Source organism: Ictidomys tridecemlineatus, chromosome 6, assembly GCF_052094955.1.
Source record: "Ictidomys tridecemlineatus isolate mIctTri1 chromosome 6, mIctTri1.hap1, whole genome shotgun sequence".
Classification (NCBI taxonomy): Eukaryota; Metazoa; Chordata; class Mammalia; order Rodentia; family Sciuridae; genus Ictidomys; species Ictidomys tridecemlineatus.
In genome coordinates, this window is record NC_135482.1 from 197,117,144 (window position 1) to 197,125,982 (window position 8,839).

Sequence of the window (8,839 nt, forward strand, 5' to 3'; positions counted from 1 at the left end):
AAATGTCCATCAATGAAGAGCTTCAATGTTCAGGAACATCGTTCCACTGGGTGCCCCCTCACCTCTGCAACAAAATACAATTCTCATGTGTTACCCGATGGGCAAAATTGAAACACACACACGCACACTCATTATCACACATTATCTGTTTCTCTGGAGAATCAGTTTAACTGGGCTTGAGAGGAAAACCAATAAAGGCTGATGAAAAGCCCGTGCTGCCTCAGCAATCCCTCGTTCCTGTAAAAATACTTATAACGCATCATGCAGCTGAGAGCCAGGTTTCACTCCCAAACAATCACTCTTCAGGAAACTTTGCTCTCAAGTTTGGCTTCATGCTGTGTGTTACAGGTTCAAGTTCTTGCTATCACTGATCACCACGGACTTAGGAAATCAAAGGACCCTTTGGGATATTTTCTTTACATAAACCCAACCACAAATATGCTTAGCTATTTCCTTTACTAAAAATGCTTTGAAATGCCCATGCTTGTGTTGGAAGGAAAAGGCTGTCTTTAGAAGTGGGGGTCCCGCTCTAATTGCACTTTTCCATGGTCAGTAGGTCACATTCGGATTACCTCACATACCCCTCAGGAGACACGTATCGAGCACACGCTGCATTCCAGGACGGTTGCCTGTTGAAATTGTGTTATCTCAGAGATGAAGGGACGCTTGTTTTGTTTCTGGCGGGAGAGATCCCCTCAAAAAGGGACAGCTAAAAAATGATGATGCATTAAATCCTCTCCTCAACTAACACAAGCACTGAGTCCGGGAAATACAAATGAGAACGCTTCCCCATGAAGTCCTGCCCAAAAGGCCCCTCATCCAAACCAGGCCTTATGTCATGTGACTGTATAAGCATCGACAGTATCACTACCCAAGATCTGTTTAAATAAGACCATCTGCAAAAGTATTGCAAAACTTCTTTTATCGTTCTGATTCATTTTATGGAAGATTCTCTTCAGATGTTTGAAAACATAAGATTCTAACACGTGTGAAAAAAATAACTCTGATTGCTTTGTTGTCTTTGATATCTTAAAATTTTGCTTTATTTTAATCTAAAGGCTAAAAACATCTCAAAACAACAAGTTCAATCTTGATCACTTATGGGACAGAGGTTTGAACAACCTAAGAGCTCGGTAAAAACTTCATTGAATATAATTCACGTACCATAAAATTTATTGCTTTAAAGTGTGCAATTCAGTCACTTTAGCTTATTCACAGAATTGTAAAGCCATTGCCAGTCTCTATTATCATCCCCAAAATAAAACACATCCACAGATCACCCTCGCTTCCCTCTACACCCTCATTCTCTCGGCAACCACTAGTTGACTTTCTGCCTTTGGATTTGTGTATCCTGGGCATTGGGATATAAACAGAAGCACAATTTGTGGCCGCTTGTTGTTCCTTCTTTCAACATAGCATCATAATGTCAAGGTTCGTCCCTACTGGAACATGAAACAGAATTGCACCCTTTCACAAAATATCCAATAAGCATTCTATTGCACAAACACACTGTGTTTTGTTTATCCATCCATCTGCTGATGAACATTTGAGTCACTCCCAATTTGGTTATTATAAAGCTGATAAGAACATCTGTGTGCAGGTTTTGATGTAGACACCATTTTCAATTCTCATGAGCATAAATCTAGCTGTAGAATTACTGGTCACACGGTAACTCTGGGCCTGACATTTGAAGGAATTATCAAACTCTTTTCCAAAGTGGCTGCACCATTTTACAGTCCCACCCATGAAGGACAGGGGTTCCCCCGATGAAGGACAGGGATTCCAATTTCTGCACATCCACACAAGCCGTTGTTTCAGAAAGATTTCTAAACTTGCATGGATGTTCAGGAACATTCTGAGATAATACAATTTCAACAGGCAGCCGTCCTGGAATGCAGCGTGCACTCGGTACGTGTCTCCTGAGGGGTATGTGAAGTAATCAGAATGTGACTTGCTGACCATGGTCTATGAAAAAGTGCAATTAGAGCTGGGACCCCCACTTCCAAACGTCTTGAAAAACGTCTTGATTCTAGGAACTCACTTCAAAGAACATGATGAAAACACACCATGCCAATCTCATGGGGGAAGGCAAGGGACGGAACCTCTGTTTATGCCAGCAGCTTCTTGACCACTGCCCCATCTGTGCACCAGGTCCTGCAGCACTGCACTCTCACCACGCATGCAGACCCTCAGACCTGTCCTGGTGCCTGGAGGAGCATCGTTTGAGACTTCCAATGGCATCCCTGACACAGGCAAGGAATATGGTTTCAGACCTTGAGAAACCACACGACACATGTCCTCAGGGCTGTGATGGAGAAGAGTTTACCACACATCCCATCTCAGGGTCTATTGGGATATTCTAAATGGAATTTTGACTTTACTTAGGATTGCTGTGTACCTCGTGGGAAGTCTGTATGCCGATAGAGGTTTTGTTTTGTTTTGTTTTTGTTTTGTTTTACTGCTAATGACCAAATAGTTTCCTTAGGCACATTTCATAGAAAAAATTAAGATGATGCTGGGCAGTGGCGCACACCTGTAATCCCAGTGACTCAGGAGGCTGAGGCAGGAGGACTGAAAGTTCAAGGCTAGCCTCAGCAACTCAGTGAGGCCCTAAGAAACTTAGTTAGACTGAGTCTCAGTATCAAAAGCGAAAAGGGCTGGAGATGTGGCTCAGTGGTTAAGCTCCCCTGGGTTCAATCCTTAATACAAAAAACATATAGATTAAAAGGTTTAGAGTCACAGCTTGCTCCCCAAGGATCATTAGAAACAACAAACCCAGTGAGTCCCAAGAATTCTTTATCTGAATGTCATATTCAATATCTTTCCCCTTTTAAAGTTAGGGAATATTGCTTGTGACACCAAAATACCTTAAATTCTGTCCAAATTCTGTACCGTGAAGATTTACGTTGTGGAGAGCTCAGCTTTACCGGCTGCAGGGAGAGCACAAGTGGGCAGAATGTGTGGTTTCAGACAGAAGGCCTGTGTGAGTGCAGACCAGGTCTCAGGAGACTGCAGGAGAGTCCTAGGCGCATCGCCTTGGGGAGCCGAACCCATGTCATTCTCAGTGGCTGTTAACTTGCACACACATGTGCTAACACACAAATGCTCACACACACATGCACCCATGATCCATGTATTCTACTCCTGTAATCCAGGAGCTAGATCCAGGGAGCTTTGCAGGTCCTGGCTCGTTTTTATCCTTCAAAACTGTCTGCTAAATAGTCCACCTTATCTGCTAAAATCACTGGATCTCACAACACTCGGCCTGTCCGTTCTCCGTGTCCACACCTTTTACACCCGGATTGCTCCGGGCCGGAGCTGATGGCTCTTCCTCAGGAACAGAAAAGGGGCCGTGGAAGGAGGTCTCAGTCTCTCTTCTGTTTGTGACTGTCTCCTGGTGCTGGCCGACGTCTTCACACTGGACATGACTGACCCGCTGTGCACCTCCCTCTTGCTAAGGGCCCTGGAGGCCGCGGCTGAGTCTGGCGAAAGATCACAAGAACCCCCTTACTGCCTGAAGTTCCCTGTTAGAACTGGGGGATCTTTCCATGTGACCTCGACTTGCCCAGGCCACCTTCTAGAAGAAAGCCAACTGGGAATGCCATGTGTCAGCAGCTCTGTGAAAACCTGCTTTCTCTGGAAGGTGAGCAGGGGGCCAGCCCCGGATCTGGATCACCCTGTGTCCCTAGTGCCTACCAAAGACAAGTGTCTGATAAATGTGTAACTACTGATGGCTGTCATCCTCCACACACTTGTGAAAAACAAGAATTCTGCTTACGCTCTGGTGCGGTGCGGGCTCCATGTGGTCGAATCATGCAGGTGACAGGGACCCCCTCCCATGGCTCTTCAGGGGGCTTGTGTGTCTGTGTGCACATGCGCACTGCCCGGCACTTAACGGGTGCTGTGTACTTCCTGGGGGTTGCTTTTAGTTTAAGGAAATTATCTGTGTGAAATAAAGATGTTTCCACCAGGTTTTAGTCAAATGGGGTTGATATACAAAAGAGTATTAAAAATTCAAACATATTTACCTTGCACATGATGCAAATGACTTTAACATAGGCTGAACATTGAGCTTTATTAAAATGAATTATTGATTGAGTTGGTGAGCAAAGTTCAAACAAATGCGTGACCATGAAGTGGCTAGTCATTCTCTGTCCCTCTGGGCTAGACATCAGCAGATGGACCAGAGGCTGCGCTCACAGGCTCTGCCTGTGCTGGCTTCCACGTGACGCCATGATCCATCACTGGAGAGTGTGTCTTGGCCTAAGTCGATGTCTCTCCACCATTTTCCTGTTGAACACAGGGATGTACACTCCGGAGGCTCTCCATAAATATTAAGCGAACCAATAATTGGGAAAAAAAAACACATGTCGTTTTTTTAAAACCCAGGCCTTTGTGAGGTTTTAACTGGAGGACGCTACCATGTAAAATTTAATAAGGAGAAAATACAATCGATGGTGAATTACTTTTCATTTTAAATTTCACTTTAAGGTCTGTTCCAATCAAAAACTTTACAGGTTTCAGATGATTTATATTTCTAACTTTTAATGAAATCTAGAAAAACATCCAAATTCCAGCATCTCTCTAACTTCCCCTTTCTCGGATCTCTTATTCCATGTGTCCGTTTTGACCTGGCTGCATCCTGCTCTGCCTGACTCGGGTGGCTGGTGAGTATGTCCACGGCAGTGCACGGGAAGATTCAGCCGAGTGCAGATTTTTCAAAAGGCCTCCTTCATAAGGAGTCATTGCAAGAGCGAGTGTCCTTCTCATCCCGCATGCGCAGTTTGCCTTCAGTCCGTTGGCCACCCTGGGGACACTGAATAGAGGAGTGGGTGGAGCAAAGTCAGACACCTGCAATGGCCAGCCAGGGGCCTCCCCTCAGACCCATGCCCAGCAGCCCCGGCCCGAGGACCATGTTGTCCTAGTAGAACACACAGCTGTTTTTCTACACAGCTGGTCACCATGATTTAGTGTGCACAAATCAAGACCTTTACTTACCTAAGAACAAATCTATGCATGGAAGAGTGTTTTCAGAAAAAGAGACTCAAAACTTCCAAAGTTGTTACCTCAATGCAGTGCTTTGGCCAACTTCCCATACTACAGGACGAACCACATCAGGCACGGTAAGAATTGCTGTCATGTGGGGAAGTCTCAAGCCTCTCCCGTGATTTTCTTTCTGGATTGAAGAGAAGCTAGGTGAAGCCCTGGCCACCGAGTTCCAGCAGCACAGGGCGTTTCCTCGGAAGAGGGATTGTTTATCTGCATTATTTGAAAATAGAAATGTTTTCATGCCTTTCTCTGACCCACGCCAAAAAGAAAGGACTCTGACAAGCTGTGGACAAGGGACACGTTCCCATCGATGAAGGCTGGCGAAGGGGGCTCCTGCGACACTCCGCACAGGTGCCCAGGAAGCCGACGGCCTTTGAGCTCCTCTCCGCGTGCTATTTATGTATTCTCATCATCATGAACCTACTCTAAGGTTTTGCCCGGTTGATTTTTCAAGTTAATGATAGGGCACCTGGGGAAAGATTAATGTCAGGAATGCAGAGGTTCAGCAAATTGCTGAGGGTCCCCCCACACAATTAATCTCTCCTTCCTAATCCAAAAGTGCGAGGCTGAACGCGAGGCAGCGTGATGATGTCGCTGCTGCAAAGCTGCAGGAGTGTGGGGCCAGCTCTGCTCCTGCCCCTGGAGGGATCTATAAATCACTCCCTGCTCCTGTGTCCTGCTTTCCTGCCCAGCCGTCTCCCACTGGGTGGTCATCATCTGGGTGGCAGCCCTGGAAGAAGGACTCTGGACCAGCTGAGACAGCATCTCAAGCCGCCAAACTCTGGATGCCATGGATGCCGCTAATACCGTCTCCTTATTTCCGCTTTGTCATCCTGAGCTGCAGAAATTCTTTCCAGCAAGGTGCCCTGGGCATAAAATGTGTCTTCCCTTGAGGAAGTGCTGTGTCATAGACCAGGGCCGTACTCTCCATGGCTGCCTGGTATGGCGCAGAGTCAACAGGGAGAAGGGAGGCAGGTCTCCACTGCACCCACCCCTCTTAAGCCCTTCACTCCTGAACCCCGAGGCTCTGGGGAGCTGGGGGGAGAGGGACGGCTCTGCCCCTGGAGGAGAGGTGCGGCATACTCGGGCAAGAGACTGCTCTGCACTGCGAGGGCCTTGCCAGTCGGCAGCCTGTTAGGCTCCCCTGCCTCCTGAGCACCGCCACCCTCTTCTCCAGGAAGTTTCCTAAGCCTATCCTGAGCAAGCCCTGACCCTCTCTATAAAATATTAGCCCAGAGTTGTGACCTCGCTCAGGAATAGGACCACAGACATGGTCACTGCGCTCCCCTCCCCTCCACCAGGGGAGCCTGGCACTAGCTTAACCACGGGCCTCCTGAACAAGGTGGGCAGGACCTGTCCAGCCACAGAGCCCTGTGCCCAGTGCCCTGACCCCCTGTGCCCAGCAGCCTCCCTCTCTCTGATGGGCTCTGATGGGCTGGGCTGTGGGCTGGCAACTCAGAGACGAGCCTGGGTTATTAGAACACAAATAGGAACTTTGCTTTTTGAGAACAAAACAAAACAAATAAAAACACATTTTCCCTGTCACTCTAGGTCCATGGCAATCTGGAGGGGACATGCACGGTTCAGGGCTGAGCCACCTGGCTTCAAGACTAGCCGGGGCCAGGAAGCAGGAGTCCTGGGAATGCAGCTGCCTCGCTGGGCTCTCAGGAGTGACTGACCTGATGGCAGCTGTCGCAGGGAACCTGGGCCCCAGAAGTCGGGGCGCGGCTGCCCAGGCTCAGGAGAGCAGACCCCTGGCAGCCCTCCTGCAAATGGGCTCATCTGTGGCTTATGACGTGGATGCTGCTAATACCGTCTCCTTATTTCCGCTTTGTCATCCAGAGCTGCAGAAATTCTTTCCAGCAAGGTGCCCTGGGCATCAAATGTGTCTTCATGTGCTCAGCAGGTGGACAGACAAGCCCAGTTTGAGGGACCTCACCCCTCACAGGAATTAGAGGGCTGTCCCTGTCACCGATGTGGACCAAACTGCTGAAGAGCGCCCCCCACAACTAATGTCCCCTTCCTGTGCCACAGTCCTTCTTACAGTCTCTGTCATCTGGGAGGTTCTGGACAGGGGTCGAGGCCCCATGCAGCCCTCCCGAGGTTTGGTAGATGGATCTGTGACTCTCTGAGTCTCTCTGGGCTGCTGTAAGCACCTTGAGCCTGGGCACGCTGTCGGAGTGGAGATGCGTTTCTCCCAGTTCCTGGGGGCTGGGGGGCGGGAGTCCAACAGCAGGTGCCGCAGGCTCAGGGTCTGATGAGGCCTGCTCTCTGCTCTCTGACAGAGCCCTGGGGGCTGTGCCCTCTGGGGCAGGAGGAACAGAAGGGTGGAAGGAGGCCTGGCTAGTTCCTGCCAGCCCTTGTGACCGGAGCACTTCCCCAAACCTCTCCCTCCCCCCACAAGGAAGGCAGTGACAACATGAATTGGGGGACACCATGACAGGCTCAACCAGGACTTGCCTTCTGCTGCGCCCCGCATCTGCCCAGCACGCCCAGGTCAGGGGGAGGGGTCAGCACTGGACAAAATCCCATTGTGAGCCCGGCCGAGGCCAGGGGCTCAGTGAGCAGGTGGCCTCTCCCAGCGCTGCTCACGGGGCCACCCAGCTCTGCGCGGGGCTGAGAGCCACAGGTTGACGTTAGCCACGTGTGTTCATGTCTGTGCCTGAGTCTAAACCCTCGCTCCAGGACCCGAAGCCTTGAGAAGGCTTCCATCCCACCCCCTGCTCCACAGCCCAGATAGAAAAAGACCTTGACATTCCAAAGCCTCTTTGTTGTTCCAGGGAAGAAAAAAACACACAGGTGAGGAAGGGGGCTACTGGGGCTGGACCCTCTCCTTATCCTCACATGAGAGCGGCTTGTTGATCCCCTCGGAGTTCAGAGTGAGCCTAAGGTGGAGTGCCAAGCTCACCCATTCGGGCCGACAGGACCAGCTGCCATCCAGCTGCATACACCCCTGTCCGTAAACACACTCTGACGGTCTCGTGTGGAGGTGGCTTCAGGGCCGCTGTGTATTGGTGTCATAGTTGAGAGCAGACCAGGGCTTGGTCAGGCCACACGACCCCCATACAGACCACTGCACAGGTCCTGTGTTTGCGTATGCTAGGGAGGGGTACTGGATTATTATGACACTGACCCCACGAGATAAGCGTGTGACCCTCACACACAGAGGAAGAGAAAATGGTCACAACAGGACCACGTGCACACTACCTTTCTCTGGGGTCCCAGACAACTTATGGGGTGAAGAAAAACAGAACTACAGCCAATTATAAAAAACAGTCCTTTCTCAGAGGCTCAGGAGACCAAGGAGGGAGGATCGCAAATTCAAAGCCAACCTCAGCAACTTAGCGAGGCACTAAAAAACTCAGTGAGATCCTGTCTCTAAATAAAATACAAAAAGGACTAAGGATATGGCCCATTGGTCGAGTGTCCCTGAGTTTAATCCCTGGTATCAAAAATCAAAAAAAATCAGTCCTTTCACTTCTGACCTCTGACACCCTCCAGTATTTGGGTTGCCAAGTGCATCTTTCCAAGTAATGCAAAGGAGACCAAGATGCCAATATCACCCCCAACCCAAATGCCAGGAGAGCAGCCTCCTCATTAAGCCCCAGACCCAACCCCAAGTGCCAGCCCAGCCAACTGGATCCTGACCAAGCAGAGCAGAACAGAGTCTTCCCAGGACTGGCGTGAAACACAGAGGCCAAGGCCACGAGAGCCACAGAGTCAGAGTCAATCCTCCTTATTCCTGGATAACGTGTCTGCAAATACACCTTCTCATTAAATCACAAGTCAA

At 49.5% G+C, this 8,839-nt stretch overlaps 1 long non-coding RNA gene across 1 annotated transcript; it reads right to left on the reverse strand.

The window, feature by feature from the left end:
* Positions 1–1,155: 1,155 nt before the first annotated feature.
* On the reverse strand, positions 1,156–6,142 carry LOC120888708 (uncharacterized). Its single transcript, XR_013423527.1, has 5 exons — positions 5,293–6,142; positions 5,067–5,176; positions 4,029–4,816; positions 3,779–3,943; positions 1,156–3,482 (listed from the first exon to the last, which is right to left on the reverse strand). It is a non-coding gene; the product is annotated as an uncharacterized LOC120888708 (long non-coding RNA).
* Positions 6,143–8,839: the final 2,697 nt, after the last annotated feature.